Source organism: Ischnura elegans, chromosome 3 (assembly GCF_921293095.1).
Source record: "Ischnura elegans chromosome 3, ioIscEleg1.1, whole genome shotgun sequence".
NCBI lineage: Eukaryota > Metazoa > Arthropoda > Insecta > Odonata > Coenagrionidae > Ischnura > Ischnura elegans.
In genome coordinates, this window is record NC_060248.1 from 72,320,948 (window position 1) to 72,344,536 (window position 23,589).

General features: G+C 43.2%; 1 protein-coding gene across 8 annotated transcripts in view; it reads left to right on the top strand.

The window, feature by feature from the left end:
• LOC124155996 (homeobox protein cut) overlaps nt 1-23,589 on the top strand; it is a 503,467-nt gene that overhangs the window by 262,155 nt on the left and 217,723 nt on the right. The gene's annotated exons all lie outside the window — the stretch shown is intronic.

Here is a 23,589-nt window from a genome sequence, read left to right on the forward strand (position 1 = left end):
ACATGTATCAACGCGCATAATTTCAGTTTTTGGTTATAGCTATTAGTATTTTTTTATAAAAAATGCATAATTAATGAAATTTCCTACGTCGTAATTTCGATAGGAGCTCATATTTGGCGACATTGGGGCCATATTTTCCTATCACAGGAGCGAGTGAGCTTAATCCAAGGGCCGTTCAAGACCGTTATTTAAGTTTTCTCGTTACCTGCAGGGATCGCCTTACCGAACGCATCACTTCCCCATGCTTCTCCGCGTTACGGGGATAGAGGTGGAAGAGACGCCTACCCTTCCCAACGTAATCCCTCGCATTCGTTACCGCCCCCTGGTAGCATTAGGGCCAAGGGGTGGAAAATGTTATGGAAAGTCCAAGGCGTTTCTTCAGGAGGCAAGGGGAAGCCGCACTGATATTTGATTGAACCCGAAGATCCTCCCTCACCCCATTTTCTCAGCGTAATGGAATCCAATGCCTTCGCCACGCTGATAAGAAAGATGCCTTCTGACGGGAGATATTGAGGTCTTGGCGAAAAATGTTGGAGGATAGGCAAGTCATCTGTTGCTGGAGGGACCAATAATTAAAGTTTTTTAAACAGTTTATGAAGTTAGAAAATTTGGTGATATGATAAGTCCATCTTGTATGCTAATTTGCGGGAATGAACTGAGAAGCAAGGGCCGCATTTTTTATTAAACTAAAATATGTATTTTTACTGAGTGAATTGATCGCGAATTTAGAGGATTGAATATATTTTTTGTACGTTTAGACGGGCAACGTGCAGCCTATAAGCTTAGACTGTCTTCAAGAGAATTATTTTCGGTATCAAAATAGCTATCACGTAATGATAGCTGGAGAAAAATTAATTGTGGACATGGATAATCAGTGGCTAGAAAAATTGTACTGATGAAAAAGGTGGAAATTGTACGTAAAAAAAGGCTCACTTCAATCTTATCATGTGGTTTTCTGCGTCCTCCCCCATCTCCAGACTAACTGCGCGAACCACTATCCTTCGAAAACTTTCTTAGCCGACCACCCTCCCGTCCCCTTTTGCGGTTCTTTTTATTTTACGGAGCATGGCCTGAGCGTTAAGCGTGATGGGTGTGGCTCAGGGCCCATATACCTTCCCTTCCACACCTCATCCCACCCCTCGAAAAAGTGCCGTGGGGATTGAGAGTATCGTAGGGAAGAAAAGTATATAAAATTTTACGCAAAGACGCGGTGGCCCCGGCATGGCAGCGACCCCGTTCTTTCGATTACTTCGCCACCCCCTGGTTACAAGGAGACAAATTGGATATCGGGGGGTGGCGATGGCCCGGATGCGTTGTTTGGGGTGATCACGGGCGAAGATGCTCAGCCATCCTCGTCGACTTTTTTTATGACTATGTCTCAAGCGTAATGGATAAGCTTCGAACACGCACTTCATATTTTGGAGGATATATTTTTTTTCCCTCCACCACCACCTCATTTCGTCGGGGATCGCGTCAGCCTCATCCCCAACTTCGTAAATTGCCGTTAGGAGGATCTTATTTATTTAGGGATTTATTTTTTCTCGGTCCCATCTAAGGGTCAATTCGATCAGATTAGTGCGGTGTGTTGCCCCGGTCTTGATCGGGTCAATGAATATTTTTCCACCCTCGCCAACCTCTACGAAAATTGCGCCCTCGTTGTTTTATTTCGTTAGAAGCTCTTATAGTTTCATGGTATGATTCTCCTTAAGATGCGTCGAATGATTGAATCAGGGCCTTTTGCATTAATTTTTCAGGAATTGGGTCCCTGATGACCAATAACGTCTAGACCCTGGAATGTAAAATGTGTTATGTGGATAGAGGGTCATGAACGGTAATAAAATCAGTGAACATTGGGACTTTTTAATGGCTAGTCCTAGAAAGTTGGTTTTAGTGAAATAATCAGCATGCGTTGATTTCGTAAGTATATCAGAAAATCACTGAGCGTGAGCTTTAAAAGTTATACCCATATTTCATATTCGTAAAGTAAACCTCACTTTCTGAGTTTTGATGGTTTTAAAGGCACTTTGAGAGACGTTTATTTTATATTGTCTCGAAAATAATATGATACCACAACCTACACGTGTTTTCTCTGGCTATAGGTTTTTACATTACTCTTAAACAATACATCTTTACGTAATTCTTTAAAAATAATTGGTGTAAAAACCTCTGTAGGCACTTACTGTCATATATCTAAGTCAGGGTTGCGAAATTTTCCCGGATGGAAATGAAGTTTTCTTCCATATAACCTACGGTATTGACATTGTGCTGCGGGAGGTGTATTGATTTTGCCAAACGTTTGCACTTTGTGGCCAAAACATATATTTTCTCCCAATTTTAATGTAAAATTAACAATACCCTGCCAAGTATCCACGGACACACGCACGGCAAATGAAAACCAAAGCAATCGATCCGCCCCCTTCTTGAGCAGTCCTCATCCAAGTCGAATAAGTACCCCGGAGCAATTACCACCCCCTCCACCTTCCGCACGTTTCCAATCACGGCTCTTTCTTAAAGCCTTTTCTTCCCTCGTCTCAATTCCCCTTCGATATTGCACCCTCTCGACCTTTTTTTCCTCTCTCCTCCCCCCCAACCTCCTGGGTGTCAGTGTCGCCGTTACATTTTTTTTCATTTAACGATCGTCATTTCTTTTCCCTTCATCCTCTCATTCAGACATTCTATCACGGCATCCCTCTCTGCGTTGAGGATGGAGGGAGGGTTGTTTCGACCCCCCCCCCTTGCCCATTCACCCGACCGAGTACATTTCTTCACCCTCCCCACTACTCTCCCCTCCTGCTCGACCAGTAAGCCGCTTGTCGTCTTAATCTGTGGAAGCGTGAGGAGATGTCTGAGGTTTTCGTCGCCATCGGAACCGTGTAAGAAGGTAGGGGGAGCGGGAATCACTAAGAGAGGGAGGAGACGATGTTTTCGGGCCGTGAGGCCATGTTTCCACTAAACAAGGTTCACATCAGGATGATGGGCCGCCCGACGAACATTACAAGAGATGCGGAAATAACCCACGTTATTGATTTGTCTTTGCAATTAATGCGACTAGATTGAATTGAAAGTTCTATATGATACTCATTGTCAGTAATCATTGGGTGGGAGTGTAAGTGATTATACGAGGAGCCGCACGCACATAAATAGCGTTTCAGCTTCAAATTTTTCTCCCACGTCGTCCTTAGCCATATTTATAATAATCTTGAGTATAAGTTTGCATTTTTGTATGGGTGGTGTGAATATCACGCCAAATACATTTTTTGGCTCTCACCTTATATGATTTTATCCAACATTTCTGTTGTATTTATTTCTGTATTAATGCACTTCAAATAGTTTGTTTGCCCAATTTGTTTTTGCTTCACAACTGTGTTTGACCCTATTTGCCGTTTCCCATGCGAAATAGACGATTTACCGTCTAAACAGGGCAAGATGAGCGTAGTGGAAAGGAGAAATAAGACGGTTTGTCTTCTTAATCTGTGGAAGCGTTGGAAGGTTCCTGAGGTTTGAGGTTTTCGACGTCTTCGGGACGAAAGAGCAGTGAGGCTCTTCAAGAGAGAGGCGGTGCTGTCGGATTGTGAGGGAAGGCTTGGATGTTTCCGTGGCTGGGGTGTCTCGCGATCCGCGGGCGATGGAAATAGATGGATTATCGGAGGATCTTTTCTGTCGCGTCTAGCGCCTCCATCCTTTGCCATCATCGAGATCCATTCTCCCACGGAATCTTTCCGCTGTGTTTTCTTTTCGTTTCTGGGGTTAGGTTTTCGTTTCCTTTCCAACTGTCACGTCTGGAGAAGAATAGAGTAGCGGATGAGTTATAAACGGGAGTTGCGGGTATCGGTTAGAGACGCCAGTCAAGATTGAAATTTATCCCTAGATATTCGGCTGTTTTTTTCAGTATATATGTAATGCAGGCTGCACCTTGGAATAGGGTAGAATTTTTTTCCTGTGGTAATAACTTCCGTCAATGAACGGGCAAATATGATATGATAGTCACTTCACTTAAGATGAATCGATTTCATTTAACTTTAATATGGAAGTAAATTTAGTCTGAAAATTTTAATGAATGAATTAATTGACACTTTATTCATATGTTTCCTGTTTCTACCACTACCTTATATATTTCCATCGGTTATAATTTTATTATTAATTTTATTTTTTATAATTTTGTTTAAGGGTTAGCGTCGTTAGCGACCTCCATAATTGCATTATTATTTTTCCCTTCGAATACGAGATCGATGACCTTATTTATCCTCCATTGTAATAATTTGATTGATGGACAAACCATCTAAATGGTTGTAAATTCTTTGCTGACAAGCATATTCCCATTTCCGTCCCGTGTTCGGCGAGGGAACGAGGGGTGGTTATGTTTTTCGAAATCGCACAAAGAAATCAGGATCCGGAAATGCATGCCTTTACTAATTTGAGCGAAATCGACCTTATCAGGGTCCCATTCACACCTCCACCTGCCCATTTTCTGGTGGCGTGTCCGAGGGAATGTGTGGGACTCATAGTTTCCTCGACGGTTGCCTGCCGGAGCTACAATTATATGTAATGGGCCCTAGAGTGGTGAAGGGAAAGAAACCATATTACAGATTGATGGCAACAATTGGGGGGAATCGGGTGTGGATGGGGAGAGATGAGGGAAGGGATGTATAAAGTGGAGCTTGAGGATGCGTCAGCGAGGAAGAAAGGAAATGTCTGCGGTGGAAAAGGGAGAAGAAGACGTGTCTAGTTTTTTCTTTGACGTCCCCCAAAATAAGACGGGCTGGAAACTTCGACTGAGACGGAACCAGATCGTGGACGACATCCCCGCTCGGTCCTCTTCTCCTTCGCCACTGCAAGGGATGTTTCTTCCCGAGTTTTGTTTTTTTGTTCAAGTCTTTTTTTCCCTCCGTGGAGAGAGGTTTCGATTCTTGTTTATTAAGCAAGCGCATCGTAACCGAAGTATATTTATAAATTCTCCTATTCCTACTCTAATTTTTCTAAAATGACTTTATTCATGAAGTTATATTGAAAGGGGATATGTAATCATGATGAAAACAAAGAAAAAAATTAGGAAAAATGTGTTTTTAAAAGTTGACGATTTTTCAGAGAAAATGTGGTAAAAATCAAAGGGTATGCGTATTTTCATTTAAATGCGGAATCAGAAATTTTGTTAAAATTATTAATTATGATGTTGAATCGCAAAATAGATTTTTGATCTTTTATATCACAGTAAATTGAAAATTAAATTATGTATAGTGAATGATGAGAGTATAATAAACTTCTTATTTGGGTATTTTCCATAATTCATTCTTTGGATACAATTACCCTTGATATACCCAGATTCGCGGTAGTAGTAGAAATAGGCTTGATAGTGAGGTATCGGCGTATTTTTATTGGAGAGAAAGGAGTGAGGTTGGATGAGAAAGAATTGGTGGGATTTTTCTCGGTGTCGGTGGGGTGCCAAAGGTTGGAATGGCTTTTCTCTACGCACAAGGATGGGGGAAGAGAGATTCGACGCTATAATCCCGAGCAATGGGTGATGGGAGGAAGTGATGGAATTGAGGGGAGTTGGAGAAGCTTCAAAGTTTTGAAGAAGGCTTTTATAGTGTGGGGAGGAGGCGTTGATGGACATCGTGAGGTCCAAGTTAAAGAGGACGCAGATCAAATCAGGGAATCGGCGGAGAGTTCCATTCCTCTTTATTGTTTCCTTTCTTTTTTTACTCCTTTTCTAGTTTTTTTTGTGCCTCTATTTTATTTTTTTGTCTTCCATGTTTTGGCAACACTGGTGTACGGTGGGGTGCTCACTTCCAGGGAGTAGATGAGTGTGATAGAAATTGGTATTCGGGGACGGCAGGGATTATTTTCCTTCCCCGTTCTTTACTTTTCCCTCGCCCTATTCCATCGCCCCCAATTCAACCTTCCCACGATCGCGCCCTCCTCCTCGCAAAAAGCAGTTATTTTTTATTCCGTGTGATGTCATCGGATGGAACCGATGGGAGGAAACAGGCTTTCTACCTCTTTCCAACACCCCTCCCAAGCCAAATCCCTCTCTCTCTCTCTCTCTCTCTGATCCCCATTACTTACAGATATGCTCCCCGATAGAAAAACAAGCCATGGGGGTCGGGGTGATCTGGCTACTCCGCAGGATCGCACCGCGCCGAGGTGGTGGCGTGTGATCTTTCGGGTGTTCGGAAGAGGTTTATTTTTATTTCATCGGCGACAGCAAGGAGTAGGATGAGAGTGGTGTCATAGAAGTCTGCGACGTGCGAGAAAACATTTTCTGATACTCGCCAATGGCCAGAATTGAAGGGGTCAATGTAACAAGGGGACTTAAGTGTTTTGAGCTATGTGTCAAAGTACAATTTTCGTTTTAAAAACCATATTCTGTTGCGCGTTTAATTTAATTTGCTTATTTTATTATATTTAAAATGCAATGATGTAGCCTTTTTGCTGACGGCGCATAAAACTTAAATCTACTTAATAAAAATCTACTTAATCTCTAATTCAAAGATAGAATCCTTCGTCTTTCTTTATCCTAACCAGAAAGTAATAAATCGATATTGCCTTTTCAGGGTTGTTTTAATACAGTCTGGCAGATGAGGGAATATCGAAAACTGTTGACATATTTAGGAAAGTTTAAATAAAAAGTTGAGATAATTTAACGGCTGGTGTCTCTTTTCCATAGAAGAACTTTGTGTACAGGCTGATGGATTAGAAGGATTGGGGTATCCTTTGCTTTCCCGAAGCCATGAGGCCAATTAAGATCACGAAGAAAGCGTTCCGACTTGATCCCTTAATTAGCTCTAGAGCTAAACGTAGGTTTGAAAAAAAAAAGAATATAAAGGAAATGAGACAATTCACCCTCGGCCGCCAAGTATTTTCCCTCGCGTCCCTCTATTTTCCTTTCTTCCCCTTCCTCCATTGCTTGTCCTTCCTAACTGGCGCGTAATTGACACCACAAGAGGCGAAGTGAACGGTACGGAACGCCAACAGTGGGGTTTGAGGGGGAAAGGGTGGTAGCCAGCCGCCGCCGAAGAGTCCCTTAACTTATATAAAGCGCCAGCGGTCCATGTGGAATGAGTGATGTCCCGAGAAAGACGTAGTCGCGGAGCGGGGAAGAATAAAACAATAAAGAAATCCAGAGGATTAACAAAATTGGTTGTTTTCCTAGGGAGGGGAGTGGATTTTAAATTTCAGGAATAGGGACGAGGAAATAATGGGATCCGGTTTCTTCGTGAAGGCTGTGGACCTCTGTTGGGAAGGAGAGACCAGGGCAGACGCGGAGGAGAAAAATGGGGGACTGATTGGAAAAGACGGGTGTGAGACAGGGTTTGGAAGAAGGGTTGAGAAGAGAAAAAAGGAACGATATTGGAAAAAATAAGTGCGTAAATGAGAGGAAGATCTCTGAGGAATGGGCTTTAAGGAAAGGGAAATGCTTTTGGGGAAGACCATAGGTTCCATTACGATACTATTTTAATCTTATCGCCGATAGTGTGAATGAACTGCGGCTGAAGTTTTGTTGACATCTCATCACATGGCCGCAGGTACAAAAATGGGTTCTTTTAGTATTTGATGGGATTGAAGGTAACATTCGTGTGGGTGGAAAAAATTGGGTAAGGCTTAACCATCAACTAAGGCTGAAAGGCAGTCACAAGCCCTTGGAAAGAACAGAGAAGTGGTGAATGTACTCAATGGAACAAATAAACCAAACAAGAGAACGAAAAAGAGGACGACGAAGATAAATGGAGGACATAATGTTAGAAAGGGAATGAGGGGATACTGAAAGCAAAGGATGAAAGGACTTAAACGGCCATCAATACAATGAGCTCAATGTTGTCCCCTGACGGCCGAATTCGATAATAGAAGAAAAAAAGAAATGAGGAATGGACCATCGGTTCGTCGGAAGGAGTAGAAGGAGGAAGGGTTAGACAAGGGAAGGGTCGTTGTCGAACGAGTTCGAAGGAGGAAGCCGTTCTGAAAAGAGTTGGCGGGAAGAAATAAGAAGAGGGGGGCTCGCGACCCCAAGAGGGTTTGGCCAAAGGAATGAGGCTCGGAGACATTAGACCCCCCACACTAGGGATTGGGGTGTGTACAAAAGCCGCTTAAAGACCCGGCACAACCTCTTCCCCAAATGAAGCCCTCGGTCCCCAACGCCCCTTGTTGGAAAAGTGTGAACGAGTGGTCTTTACGGTAAATAACACAATTTTAGATTGAATGTGAGGATGAAGCACATTTTTCGCCGATTTTTTATAAGATTTTATTCAGAAAAATATTATCAATTAGCGTTCTCACATCATACGAATGAGTAAAAAATAATTCGGAATATTAAGTTACGTATCAATTAATGGATGAGTTAGATAATTATTTATTCTTTTCGTATAACAATTGAGTAATCTACAAATTAAAGTTTCGATTTACAAAGTTTTCCTCGGTGTGTGTTAACAAATGTTACTTATATGCTAAATATAGATATAGATACTAATGACTTTCTTTGTTTATTTTCAGGTGAGTACACTCTTGGGAAATAGAGGTGTAACGTGGCTCCAATATGGGATACCTGGGAATACATGCCAAATTGTGAGTTAAGCTCCGCAAAAGAATAGGCTTAGAATATATGTATCCAAAAAGAGTCAGAACGTCAAAACGACGTCAGTGTATTTCGAGGAAAGAAGTGTCATCGTATGATATTAATCAAGTTTGATTCGTGTGTTCTGGCTGGAGCTTCGTCTTTGTTTCTTACACATAATAACCAGAGTCGTATAAATTTTATCCATTTTGGGAAAGAAAATTTCATTTTGTTCATCGCTGGCCAGTTGCTTTCCTTGCTTCACCCTACTCATCGTGAATTTTTAATTCAATTTAAAAGTTTCAGCCGGATTTTAACAACTAACCACGTAAAATGTCGAAAGCATATAGCCTAAGGGGGAATACCCTGGCGAGTTGGGCCAACTCCTGGATCCGCGCCTGCCTCTAAAACGATACAGGCCTGGGGTATTGCAGCAACGGGCGCCTTACGCGAAGCCACCGTCCCGGAGATGAAGGCTCGGGTTAAACCTGTAGCGTGCTAAGTGAATGCAAGGTGAGCGGTAGACAAAGAAGACTGCTCATGGGGGTAGTAATGGATTCTTCGCTTGTTTCCGTCCCGACTGTTGCGCCTCCTGTGTCAACTGCCGGTAAGCTCGTATCGCGGCACCGTCCTCAATAACCTTCGCTTCCAGTGGCAGTTTTGGTTATTATTTATTTCCTGCCGGAAGCGATTGTACGTAATGTTCGCGGAGTCGGTCTTCGTCAAGTTTACCGCGATGCAACGTCCAGAAAAAAAGTTTCGCTGCGATTTATCAGCCCTCCCTTATATATGTGCATCGCACACGATGTTGGAATTATTAAGTTTTTTCTCCGTGGCAATCAGCGGTACGATTCCAACTCCCGCTCGCATAAATGTTTTCCCATTCTCCTGGAGAGATAGGCGAGTACAGGAGTGACTTTGAGAGCGTACTAACCGCCGGTATTTCCCCCCCGACTCCAGCGCTAAAGGGGTTTAATTAATGAAACGTCACCGCTCCTGACGTGAAAGTGCATCTGTCTCGCAATTCCACGCGGGACGCATAAAATCGCGCGCCGGTCACCCGTGTACCTTTGTCGCTTAATCGCAAATTCCGCGTGAGGAATTTATTATTTCTCCCCCGTCTTTTCTCCTCATTGGGAGGGAGGGAGAAGAACGTCACACGATCAATCAGGGGTCCAGAGCGAGGAAAAGGCCGGTAGGTTTGACCCTGAAATCGAAGCCGTTATGGCTCGGTGTAAAGTTTCCCGTTGGGGGAAGGCGGAACGAAACGTTTAGCAGGCGACCCGCTAATCCTCATCGTGCTGCCTCTCAACTGGCCCCTTGTCGGAGAATAATGATGTTATGTGACAAACGGAGGTCTTTTGTCGGAAATGGTAGTGTAGTTCTCGTCGCTCCCGTGGTCTGTAGGCTCGCGGTAGCGAGCGTGCATCGCCAAGGAATTTACCATCTCTCAGCTTATATATTCCCTGTCCTGACCAATCTCCATACCATGCCAATTAACATTTTGATTCATTCTCCAAGTCCTAAGGTGTTAGAGGAATCTTCCCGCTAGGCAGAATATTTGTCCTTCAGAGTAATGAGGATTTAGATAATTACCGTCACTTTTTATACATTTGCTTAGGGCAGTCATTGTTCATATTTCGGCAGTCATTTTTAAATACTATTTTCTCTAAATGTTTGGTATTTTCTTCCGTTTTATTACGACTCTCGTTAATATTTTTTTGTTCTTTTTTGATATTTGCCCACGGATGAAATAAAATTGCATGAACTTAACTGTGCATTGGGGAAGGTGATTGACATGTTAAATCTATATCGCCCTGAAATAGCATCATCTTCTATTCAGGGTTGAACTCGCGTCGTGGAACGGGAGAAAAACTGAACGTCAAATGGGACCATTAGATATTTTTTTTCTCTTAAACGTCTCCTTTGCGCAGGCTTCAGATATCTTTCCGTTCGGTATCCTTGGCGTTTCGGGAAGATAGAAATGATGATTTTATTTTTCTCCGTGTCCCTCACTGCTACTCTTTCCGGAGCAAAAGTGCGTGTTATTGCCCCATCGACGCTCCACGTCTCTCTTTCTCGCGTATTTATTTCTCCCTCCACCGACGAGTCGGACGGTTACGAATCGCCTTCATCCGTCAACTTCGTTCGCCTCCCTCCCCCGGCTCTCTCAAATGGTTTTCCCTCCCCCTTTCCCCGCTGGCATCCCTGGGGAAATATTTCCCTCTTACACACACACGGTCAGTCAGTCCGTACCGGCGCTAAATACTCCACTTTACGAATGTGTTCCTTCGCCCTATTCACCTTGTGGTAACCTACCCTCCTCCCTGTTTCAACCACCTCTTCCCGTTCCTCGGAAATACTTTCCGCCAAACGTGGTGGACGGAGCGTATAAGACATTGTGTCGCGATGTGTTCTTAACTGACTCCATCTTTGAAGGTGTAGGGAGAGAAGTGGAATGACGGAAGAGAAGGAGCTGGTCGGGCGCGACTTTTTGAGCAAGTGCGTTAGGTTTGTATTCACAAGGTGTCACTCGTGGCTAGCGTGGGGCAATATAAATTGAGGCTGGTGTACAAGTTCCTCGTGAACGTTTTCTCGGCATTGAGTGATGAATTGGATTAGTCAAGACGCACACAACGCCATGAATATGCGTGTCATTTGTCACGTAAGTATAACCTAAGCAATAAGAAATTAGGTCTCATCATACGAATTAAGTTCGGTTTTTTTTTATCGTTCCCAACATTGAAAATGCTAAGTCGCTGGTGCTTATACATTTTAAATACCTAGTTAATTCAAAGGCGACCATAATGGTAGTTTTCCGCTTTCAAATAAATTTAGCTAAGTTAATATTATTGAACAAGTCAGAGTAGAGCAATGTAGACATAAAAATTATGCGTACATTTTTATAATTATTTTATATCAATGCGATGCTCATGCTTTTACCTAATTTGAACTCAAGCTGACTGATATCCACGCAGAGCAATCTAGCTATTAAACTAGGCTTAAACTGTACTCTGCATGCATCAACGTGGCACTCCTGTTTTTACCATGAACTCCAGTAAACAGATATCAATGCATGCCTCAAAACTCGTAGCCCCGCCAGTCAAATTTCACGTCCCAATGGCATTGCATGGCCGAACGAAAGGTTGTGTGTGTGTGTGAATGAAATCGAATTCCCTCGACCCCGTCCTTCACCTGCGGCTGTTGCCATTCTGTTGATCCGTCCCCGCGTTTCCCTCCCCTTTCTCCCCCACATCCTCTTTAAGATCCCGCGTCCATATAACCCTTTTATTCCCCCATCACCTCCTCCCCTTTTGACTATGATGTAGATGTCCAAGGCTTCCTCCCCCCCCCTCTCTCTCCCTCCACTTCCTCCTTACTCGCCTCCTGCCCACCTGTGGACGGAATAAGCCCGCAACGCCCCCTCACCCCCCTCTCTCCCTCCCCCGTCTGAATTTTGCCCCCGCTCTCGTGCGTTTTTTCCCACGTCTCAGCTCGGGAGGACGTATTTAGCGAGTCTCAACGGTCCACAGACCTCGACACCTTAAAACTTCACCATTAAGAAGAATTCGCCGTTGTTGTGCGTTGGAGTTTAAGATGATCCATCTAAGATGACCGCCTACTTTTTTTCCTTATCTGAAACTTTAAAATGGTAATCATTAACGCAATAAATTATAAAAACCTCAGAAATTCATGTTTTAATTTCTGCGCCAGTGTTGAAAAGTATAAATAATTATAAATAAATGTTGGCTAAATCTATAACAGTTTGAATTTCTTACCTACCGTCAAAAAATCGATATATTCTCTTTGGCGTGTTTCTTCTTGTTGTAATCTTTCGCTTCATATCTTTCCCGTAACATCTGTTGCTACATGTCAATCGCACCCTTAAAGGAGTCCTATTATTCAGTCCGGCTATATAATTCTTTCCAATCCATCCATTACGGACTGCATGGTTTGAACGCGAATCGCTCCCGCACCGTGCAATTATTTTAACCTACTTTCGGGACGGAATTTTCGGAGTGTTATCTGGTTCGTTTGGTTTGACATCGAGAGCCGATATCTTGCCAATTTCGAAAGCCAAATTTAGAGAGGGGCTCGATAGCGATTGGCATCGAACTAAAAATTAAAATTAGTCCTTTCCCAAGTCCTGTCGTGAGAGATTAGTGGACTTCCGTGACGTAAGTGGTCTCTATTTTTGTCCGTCGGGGAAGAGAAAGGAGCCGGCATGCCTGGAATCGGACACAAATTCGTTAAGATGTTGAACAAATATTGTAATCTCTCTAAATGGACCGAGGCCTGTGATTTTCTCGGACGACGACTGCTCTTTTAACAATGGCCTGCGTGGATCGAATAAAGTTATCGATCGGACACGCCGAATTACTTCTTATCTTTTGCCTATACCCGTCAATCGAAGTATAGCAATTACGTTGGTACTGTACTTTTAAATTGCTTGTTAGCAAGTCTGCATCTCGTCACGAAAGTCAGTCGAGTGTCGTAAAGGCTCTCGAAATACGGGCAATTCTACGGATAAAATGAAAGCAATCCACGAAGTAATTGCTTCTCGGATAACCCGTGTTCAGCCGCATAAAGGGTGGGATCCATTAAAAATATACAACTTGTTCGAACTCGATACCAAAATGCACGCTCAAGTATTAGGACGGGAGTGGTTCTTTCTTGGTTTTTACCCAGAGGTCGATTTTATGTCTCTCCAACATTTATATATTCGATACCGTGGTGTGGGTTTTTAAAGGTTATTACCACCGTAAGCGTGTTCTGCGTCGTTAAATTGGAGTGTTAATGTGGTCGGGGAAGGGTTGAAATCGAGAGGACATAAAGACCGCTCGTTGATGTGTGTGCGGGAGAGCCTTTTCGGTGAGTGAGGACAATTCATAGTTGACCGCAGTGTTAGAAAAGATTTATCCCTGGTCACTTTGTACTCATCGTACTCGCGAGTGTCGCGAGCCTCCTTCTCCGATATCACACTTTTCATTCCTCTTCCCTAATCAGGAAGTCCCACTACTTACCTCGTCTCGCTTTTCGTTTTATTACTCGCTAGTTTGCTGATATGTATGTTAGCTATGCATGTCTTAATGAAATTTGATTCGTATTGCGATTTTCCGTAGGCGGTATTAGTGTTACTTTAAATAAAATTGCAACAATCCCCAGGAAATAGAGCTGTTTGCATCTCAATTTTGCTTGAGTATTACGTTTTGGGAGTATTTTCATCTTTTCGGGCCCGTTTTTTAAGGCTGCAATATTTTAAAAAATACTGATTGGCGTTATAGCGCATAAAACCATAAATACCCTCATTTTGAGTAGGTATATATCTGGGAAATGAATACCTCATCGGTCCCGAATTGAATAAATAAAGATATCAGTTTTACCTCACAACGTGTCGACCGTCGCCCATTTCTTTTTTTTTTTAGTGCTGCCACGAGTGCGAGTAGAAATGTGGCGGAATCAATAACACAATCAGCTCATAACTATGCGCGAGGGCAGGGTCGAGTAATTGCATCACGAGTTCCGGCAAGGTGTTCTTCGGTTATCGTAGGGAAAGCTCCGCAACATTTGGGATCGTCAAATATTTTTACACCTCGGGAGGTCGTTGGAGATTCTCACCCGATAACTCCCCCAAACGTCTTCCGACCCTCCTACTACCATGTAAACCTCCCGACCAGCTCTTTCCTCCCCACTTCTTCTCCCACCCCTTCTCGTAAGGCCTCTTTCTTACCCCCACCCACTCCTCCTCCTCCACACCTCGTTTCCTTCTCAAAGGGACGACAGTTGGCTCTTGGGTCGAGTCCACCCCCTACCAACCGTCCTCCCGCACCAAAGCATTCGGTTTTCAATTTCCACTCGATTCAAGCCGTTCCGCCTGATGTCCTCCAAGCGATGTTTCTTTTATTTATATCCGAGCTCAATTTTTTCGTCTCCTCTCCCTGCTTCTCCTTCTTCCCTCATACACATGTGCGATTTACTTCCTTCGCGGAGGTAATAATAGGTAAAGTCATTTGTACGCTATTTAGAAAACGCTGGTTTGGGTCTCCAGGAATTCTGTGTCAACAATACCCAGGTTTTAATTTAGGTGCTTAGAGGCCAGCATGTATTCTTGTTTTGTTTGGAATCCCTTGAGATGTTCAGAATATGTAACTATCCTTACAGTAAGGTTGACTTTGAATTCAGCTTTGATTGAACCTACTTAGTGTCGTTACATGGAATTACTTCCATTTGCAAATAATTAAGAGAATAATATAAAATATGATAAAATTTCTGATGACGAATGATAATGAAATTGTCTTGATACCAACCTTTTTTATCATTAATAGTATAAGCGTATTTATCTCGAAATGCGTACAAACAGTTTTTTCCTGAATAACCTTCTCTCAAGACGTTCACCTTATTCCTGGCAGTATTTCTTTTCCTCCCTCCAGTATTTCCAATTCACAATTTTTCTCCTTCGTTGCGATTCCTCGCACGTCCACTTGTTCTTCGATGTTCTTTCTCTCCTTTCACCCCACCTGGCACAGCCCACCCACACATCCTACCTACGCCTAACGCTTGTTTAATCTCTCACCACTCGGCGGTGAACCCCTCAGAGCCCCAAGCCTCCCCCTCACCTCCCAGCGGGCATACAAATGATTTGCCGCCTTTTTTTCTCTCCGCGTTCGGCCGGTTCGAGGTCTGCCCCTTCCATCACGTCTCGATAGCCACACGATACGGAAATGAGTCTGCCGTTTATAAAGCGGCGAGGCATCGTTCGAATTTCGGTTATTCCGTTTTTATTAGGGCCCTTTCGCCTCCGCCCATTTCCCTTGGGCAAGGCGGCGCGTCGGGGAGTCTTATACGACTGCGCGTCGCGGTGGTGTGAGTGAGTGATGGCGAGTGGGGTGGGGATCGGTATCCTAAATCAATCAAACGTGATACGTGTATCCTCGATTTTTATGCCGTCATAAACCGTCGTCCTTGCCGAGGACTTCCGCGGTGAAGAATAGGTTTGGGTTTAGATGAGTCGTCTTTCCATTTCTCTCTTCAGTCGATCGTAACTAAGCGTGTTTCAATGGAATCTTAAGACGTGCATCTTTCGCAAATATGAGTTCTGGCTGAAATATATTGAGTATTCCTTTTATTTTAGCCTTATTTTCTAAGTATTACGTGTGACTGATCTCGATTGGCTGCTAGTGAACCTTAATAGACAACCGCAAAGCAATGAGACCAAAAATGTCACCATGGATTGAAATCGAACCGGGATCCCACTATTTCAACTCCGAGTCGTTAAGTTAATTAATAATCGTATCAATTATGTATCTGCGGACTGTTGGGTTTATTGACCAACCTGGAGATAAATAAAATCTTTTGTCTAAGTTGAGTAAAATCCGCATGGATCAATTATCTATTTACGTGAATCATTTTCTGAGTCAGTCATCTCATCACCGTAAACGGCGTGGTCTCGAAATTATCAAAAACTCTTGATTTTGAAGCGAAGGAGCGTATAGGATTACATCTAAATATTTTGACGCATGACAGATTATTTCTCGCGAAATAATTTTTTCTGGCAAATAGATGAATTATCCTAGCATGCGGACAGGAAATTGCTTTTTAGGATAAATTTGGGCAATCGGTATCTTTTTTTACATTCGAAAGTTATCGAGCTCGTTTACGGTGATTTGATCTCCATCAAGGCTTTCACAACCAGTAATTTTTATAATCTCGTATCGCCGTTTAAGTCTCCAGACTGCATTTTTTGAAGGATCGATATCCATTTCCCGAAGTTTTTATTTTTAATCGCCTTCGATCTGGCCGCACAACACGAGTAGTAATCTCTTTTAACTGATCTCGTTTTGGGAAATAGCTTATTTATTTTATTTGTTTGCTCGATTATATGTATTATTTTTTTCAATGCGACCGTCCCCACGTATGACCTTCCACGAGGACATTCTCTCATTCACTTCCGATTTCCATTGTTTTTTTTCCTTTAATTTTTCAACCCCTCACTCAAACTGGGGAGACTTTACGTCGATGGAAATCGAATCACTAAGCCAGTCCGAACATTAATGCTGCAATTTTTTTCTTTTTTCTCCTTTCTTTCTCTTTTCTATTGTCGCTGTCATTTTGGCGTTGTCTTATTTTTTTTCTTTATTCACCTCGGCCCGGCTCTCTCCTTGATTTCCGTTCGCCCCATACCTACCTTTCTCTCTCCTTCCCTCTTTCCTTCTTTTTTTTCTCCGTCTCGTCTCACCTTTCCCGCGTTCTTCCATTGTGCCACGGGCAAAACTCATGCTCTCCTTTTTTCGCCCAGACCCCTTGACAAATCGGCAAATCGCTGAAAAAAGAAATACCGGCAGCGATCAATCAATCAAAAGCAATCTGTCCAACAGCCCGCAACAAAGATCAATTCCTATAAATCACCCGACGGCCTCGCACCCCTAAGCGATGGGAGGGAGAGAAATGTCTTGGCCCAATCCCCCCTCACCACGTTCCTTCTCCTGTCTCCCTCGCTTCCTTCCTTTCCTTTCTTACCTGTCTCTGCCTCCAAGTTGGCAGGGTCGTCGAAATAAGAAAATGGAAACCTAACATGTTCGATTTTCTCCTACCTCCGGTGATACCATTCTATTCGCCTTATAGGTGTATGCATTTCTCTCTCATGAGTTTGACAATGTAATTGTTCTCTTTAAGCCTTGATAATTTTTGCGCTCGTATATCGTGTATCGCGAGAAGTAAGCATTCATTAATACCAGTATTAATTTTTTCTCTCATTTAAAGAGTTAGCATAAATTTGCATTCATCATATTTCCTTTCCTTCACAATTATTTTAATTCAACCGAAGGACGTAGCGTTTTTAGCATATTATCACAGTATGTACTAATGATCAATTTTATGTATTTAACTTATATTTTATATCACTTACTCGTTAGCCATTTATAACGCAATTAAGTATATAATTGGCTTCTGCCTCCGCAAATCGGATGAGGTCTGCTGGGCTGGTGGTACTGATTATTTCTAAATATAGTAATGAAAGGTGGTGATATACTGTATTATTATTTTGATCCTCATTGAGTAAAACTTCAGATTTCTCTTGGTACTGCAAAATAATCGAATAGAGAAAACTGTGTGGCATCTCATAATGAGGTAATTTGAACACACTCATGAATCGACAGTTTAATATTCACTGTATTGATCGATAATAAATGTTTATAGCTACTTCTAAATTTTGTATGGAGAAAAATAATTTCTTGTGGGAGAGAGTGAAGTTTTCTTTCATTTTTGATGATCTTATGGTAGTGATCGTAGAATTGAAAACAGGTCTGCTGCCAGGATTGGCCATCGTGAGTGTTTTTATTTTACTTATTATATTTTATTTGGTCTTACCATGCGAAAAATACGCATAATCATAGTATCAAAATACTTATTATTTCATAAATTCTATATCCCCTATAATGGGTCTTGCCCACACTATATGGTTGTCTCTGTAAAGTCCTTTTTACGATTTTCCGACCGCCGATTTGTCGCGTTTTTCTTAGACGCCGAGTTGGAGCGACTGCTCCGCCCATATCTCCTCTGCACCCACCCTATCCCACCGTCTTTTCCAAAAGCTCCCCCGTTAACTCCTACTCCCCCCAATTCGATACACATTAGCGTTCTCGTGCACCTTTTTAAGTAAATCCCCCCCCTTAATCGTCTCCCATTCCCACTCCGCCATTAACGTTCCTTCCCAAGCGATCGCCTCCCCATGCCAACAACTGCATCGTCCCCAGATCAAAAGCTCAGGTATACATTTATATGTTTTTTTCTCCTCTTCTACCTCCACCTCACCCTTTTGTCCGTGTTTCTTTCCATTTTCCCAACCACACCCTCCCAGTGGTGCTTTCCTTTATACCTGTAAATATCAGCGTTATCAGAAAGAACGCAGTCCCGATCTCTTTTCAAAAATGCGCAGAAACGCACGAAAAAAAAGGAGCTGAGCATCTGTCGCGACCCACGGTTCCCCGCATTTTTTGTAGGCTTCCATTTTATCACCTCGTCCCCTTCCTTCGCTTGTTCCAGTCCCCGTGTTCCGTGTTTATGTCGTCAATGAGCTCCCGTAAATATTTTACTTATTAAAATCATTAGTCCGACGCTTTTTATCCCGTCCATTAATACTCCGAGGACGGGAAGTGGGTCCTTGTTTATGCTCCACCATTACGTTCATCGGGTCCTCATAGCGGAAATTCTCTCACCCCGTGCGGCAGGCGGCAATTGTGAGTTTCTCTGGAGAGGTTCGTTCTCTTGAAAATACGCTCGCGTTATCTCCCTGGATGTTTTTTGTCCCCTGCGTCTTTTTAAAGTCTTAAATCTTGAGCTCTCCTCTTCCCTCTCTCTATTCCCGAGTCGGCATCCTTTTTACGCGGCTAATAATCAATGCCATTAGCTAATGACCGCCAGATATGAGTGATGATCTCGCGTTGAATGAATGTGAAAAAAAGATAGAAGGGGCGCATAGGAAACGTTGCTCGGCCAAATATTAGCCGGAGGGAGGGAGGCGGAGTAGGGTAGGCAAAGAAAGGTCGAAAATTAACATCGTCCCTCAATTTTAATGTCCGAATCATTTCCCTCCATTGTTCTCTGCCGATTTCTCATATTGCTGGAGCTCATTTTCGCGTATCATCCTGGATGATTTTTACTCGTTAAAAGAGGGAGGAATGCATTAATAAGAATCTTAATTACGCCGATTCGTCACGTGTTCTCGTACAATGGGACAGAAGCAATCGGGGGAAATTCCATTTTCCACCGAACTAATTCCACCACAAGCCCCTGGGTTGTATGGTAGCCAGACCTCTTGCGACGGCCTACAATGCTGCTGGCTGAGAATTCACATTTTTCATCAAAACCTGTAGAGTGATTATGAATGGCTGAAATAGGTGATGCTCCTCTTCATGGTCAACTGTTGAGAAAGGGTCATAATAGGCCAACCATCACACTGAATGGCTAATCCCTTTTTATCACCTTACTCAAAATCAGTGATATTTAGCTAATGGGCGTTTGTTGTAATAATTTAAATCATGAATTCAATTTCGAATATTACTACTCACTATACTCCACGTCGATCCTATTTGCTTTTTTTACGTTGCAGAACCAACATTTCATTGATGGAAACCTTAATTAACTATCGTTCTTCTTTATGCTCCATCTATGACCGAGAAACATCGATTTCATTGCTAATTATTGTTTTGTGATAACTTTTAAATGCCGGAAGAGTGTTTTTTTTCCGCTCACCGTTCACCATCTCTATTCTTAACGCTCGTTTTACAGTGCAGAATAACGATGTGAATGCTGCTCAGTTTTCAGCATCGTTGCAATCATTAGTAAGGAACAGACCTACATTGAAGAGCGGGTTAATTTGTACAAGCTGTGAAATAATACAAATTACGCCAAGGAATACGTAACGTAGGACTGTGATCTCACCACTGCGGTCTACACCTCTCCCTCCTTTACCCGTTCTTCTTCCCCTCCTCGTTCACCCATCCTCCTCCTTGGAAGTCATTAGGAGAGCTATGCACCTGCTCGCCAAAGAAGCCGACGCCGCCGGCTCGCTATGCTGCAAGGTAGCCCAGTCCTCACCCTCCCTTTCCAAAAGCTATCCTTTCCCTCTCCCACCCGAACAACAGTCGAACACGGTATCGCGTGACATGGCCCCCGGGTGGCTCGAGAGGATGAGACGCTCTAGCCTCGGGGCCGGAGAGAGTGAGTGGTCGGTTCTCGGCCGTTTTTTTCGCTTCATTCCCTCGTGGCTCGTGTTTTTTCTTTCTCTTCGCGAAGGGAATGCGTCAATCGTGCAGATGTGACCGTTCCGAACGAATAAACCCCGTTTGCAAGTCGTGGGGGAGGATGACAAGTGTACGCTAAAAAGTGCGGTGCCTTCGTCAGGTAATGAGGAGGATGTCGATCGGTTTTATAGAATTTCCTCAATTTCGCCAAGGCACCTTTTCCGATCCATCCGCCAGCTGCATTTGGCACACTCGTTATCTTTAATTCCCCAGGCAAACTCTCCAAATCCAAAACTAAAACTGGTGTCGTTGTTTTTTCATTTCTGAACAAAAAAAACTTTAACACAACCCGATCCGCCCAAAAATTTAGGTCGTGAAGGCTGTTTTCTCAAAGTTTTTTGGGAGTCCTTTTTATTTTTGTGGATATATCTTGTTGAGTTTTCGATTCGAGAAGAATGTCAGCCGGCGAGGTAGATAAAACGTGACGTTTCCTAAAATTTATCATCATGGTTTCAATATTTTTTGTAATGAAGACTACAGCTTTAGCAGCTTTCCGTGTTACTTAATGCTACCTACCCCTTCTTTATGATTTCATCAGCCTTCTGCCTCTTCTTTTGCACAATTTCTTTTCAACCTCTCGTTTGAGCAATATTGAAAATCAAGAAACACATCACAAAAAGTAAATACCCAGGCGACCTAACCGTCAGTTATCAGCGATCACTTTCTCGTAGTAATTTTCTCAATTGACTCCTGTAAGCACAGCCTAACTAGCGCTAATGCGGGAGCTGATGCTCAAATGATAACTCCTGTTCTAATTCAATACGTATCTCTAGCATTCGTCAGCGATTTTACCAATCCTCGTTAGTACTCGCATCGTATAAACAGGTATCGATAGCATTACTCTTGCGGGATTCATATCACTGACCTATTTTCCCGCCCCCCCCTCCCGTCACTTTCCCTGATCCCTTTTTTTCTCATTCACGCACGCGGAGGGCACAAATGGATTAGGGAAAGCGAACGAATTTCGGCCGCCCGTCAATGGGCTTGCCGCCCGCGGCGTAAAAGGCAGGTAGTCCCGACTCGCATGAAAGAGAAGTTTTTGGGCGGGCGATCGGGTCTGGCATTAATGCAGCGGGGTGTAAGGCCGCGTCCTGTCTTTTGTGCGCTCCAATATGTATCCTCAACCCCTCGGGTGAACACCTCTCGCTACATTCTTCCCCTCAAATGCTTTCCGTGGTCGATAACATTCGGATCAGAAGAGAAAGGGTCTGAGGGAAGCAGCCACCTATCTCCGGCTATTGGCATGGACGTGAGTCGCCTTCAAGTCTTTCCTTCTGGTTGTGAGATGATTTTTTGAAGATTTTCCTGGTCAAATGGTTAAATTTAGGTTGCAGGATTGTCCGCCGGATCAATTTTAAGTCCACTTGAGTTGAGACGGCTAGATATATTATCATGTTCTTGGAGAAGTGACCTGACGAAACTCGTGAAGATGATGGCGAAGCTTGACACTGAAATGTTGCTCTCAAACCTGATATGGTGCAAAACCCGTGAAATATATATCAAACGGTTATTTTTTCTGTTTTCATTTGGTCACCTGTAATTTATTTTGCTTTTTGCTCGCGGATATGCAAAGATTTGATGCGGTTTTGAAGCCATAGCCCTTCCTCTTTCGATTCTTCCTAAATCATATAAATGCTTTATAAACCCTTTATATAAGTTATTCATTCAAGATATTCATGCGTGTCATTTATTTTGTGCCGCGGTTATTTTGGACGCTACGGACTGCGATAAATATTTTTCATTTATTTCATATTTGAAATTGATTTCCGCATGGCTTAGAGGTTAGAAATCCTTAGAACTATTCGTGAGTAAGATTTGAAGGTCAGGAGGAAACGTTGCCGTGGGATGGGATGCGTGCCTTGCAGGGAAGAAGAAGAATGAAGGATTCAAACTGCGTGATGGGGACCCCGAGGCGGTCCGCCCAGCATACTGGTCAAGGAAGGCGGACTTGTGGTCCTAGGGAAATAGATTGGAAAGGCCGGACGATCGGTGAGAACCTCCGAGTGTCTTATGTGAGTGCACCTAGTAAGTGAGTGAAAGGGAGTGGAGGGGGGAGTGAGAGGGAGGGGGTGAGTTGGATCGAATAGAAAGGAGTTCTCCCCTCTCCCTTGCGTTTCCCTCGTGGCCCACCTGTTATGTCCTCTCCTTCCTCCCCCTTGTTCTCTGCTTCCGTGGCTATGTCGCAGGAAGCCTAGGCTTTCTTAACGTTCCTGGCTTCAGCTACTTGTTGAGGAGTCCCTCTCCGTAGAAGCTTAACGTACCTAGTGATGCCGCGAAGTTTTTACGAGCATGATGCCTCCTAGTTGACAATCTCTTGATTTTTTTGAATGGTCCTCCATGAATTTTTCGACATGTTGTCGCCGAAACTAATTCATATTTTTCATCGCTCGGTTTCGCCATTTATCTAGGTTTTGTCCATAGTTACCATTATATCAATTTAATAGTATAAGACTATATTGATTGTGAAAATGTCAGTAGCTATTTGCTTTATGCTGCATACGCCCATCATGTGTGGGATAGTGTTCGTAGAGTCAATGAAGAAGTTAAAAGAGCTGCTCTTTGCTTGTTAGCTATTCGAAAATTTTTAAGATATGTCGTTAGCAAAAAGATTTCCGTAGCGACGTCAATAGCAAGTAGTCTCCTGGACGGATGAGAGGTTGAGTATTCTCATCGCCCCTTTCTTCCTGACTGTTAGCGGTTAAGAGCAGTTATGTCAATGATAACGACACTCCCATGTCGCAACCGGGTGCGCAATCTTCCATTCTCACTCTCTCGCTGGGAGTTCTCTCTTAATTAATAGCGTTCCCATTATTTTCGTATTCGTTTGCGGCGTCTTGACCGGATTGCGTTTAACCGAGGCGACTAAGAGGCCGAAGGGGTTGGGGAAAGAAGGGAAAGTGTGTGTATTTGCCGCCGTGGATGTGTCTGAACGGAGGGCAGGAAGCGGATGAGGTTTCATTTCAAGGGAAGGAGTCCGTCACTGCTCTGCTGTGAAAGAAGCATTGTGTCACTCCATGCGCACGTGACGGTAATTACTTAGCCATTGGTAATGTAAAGAAGGACGCTTGAGAACGCAAGGAAAAGCGCTAAAGCGTTTGCATTTCAATCAATGTGCATTGAGCCTCGTCTGTATTACGTACGAACATTGGGAAAAGAAACTCGTTGATGCATTCATCGATGCTGATGAGGTGATCACAGGTGTATTGCTGTTATATTATATATTATCTTCTCACAGATATCTGT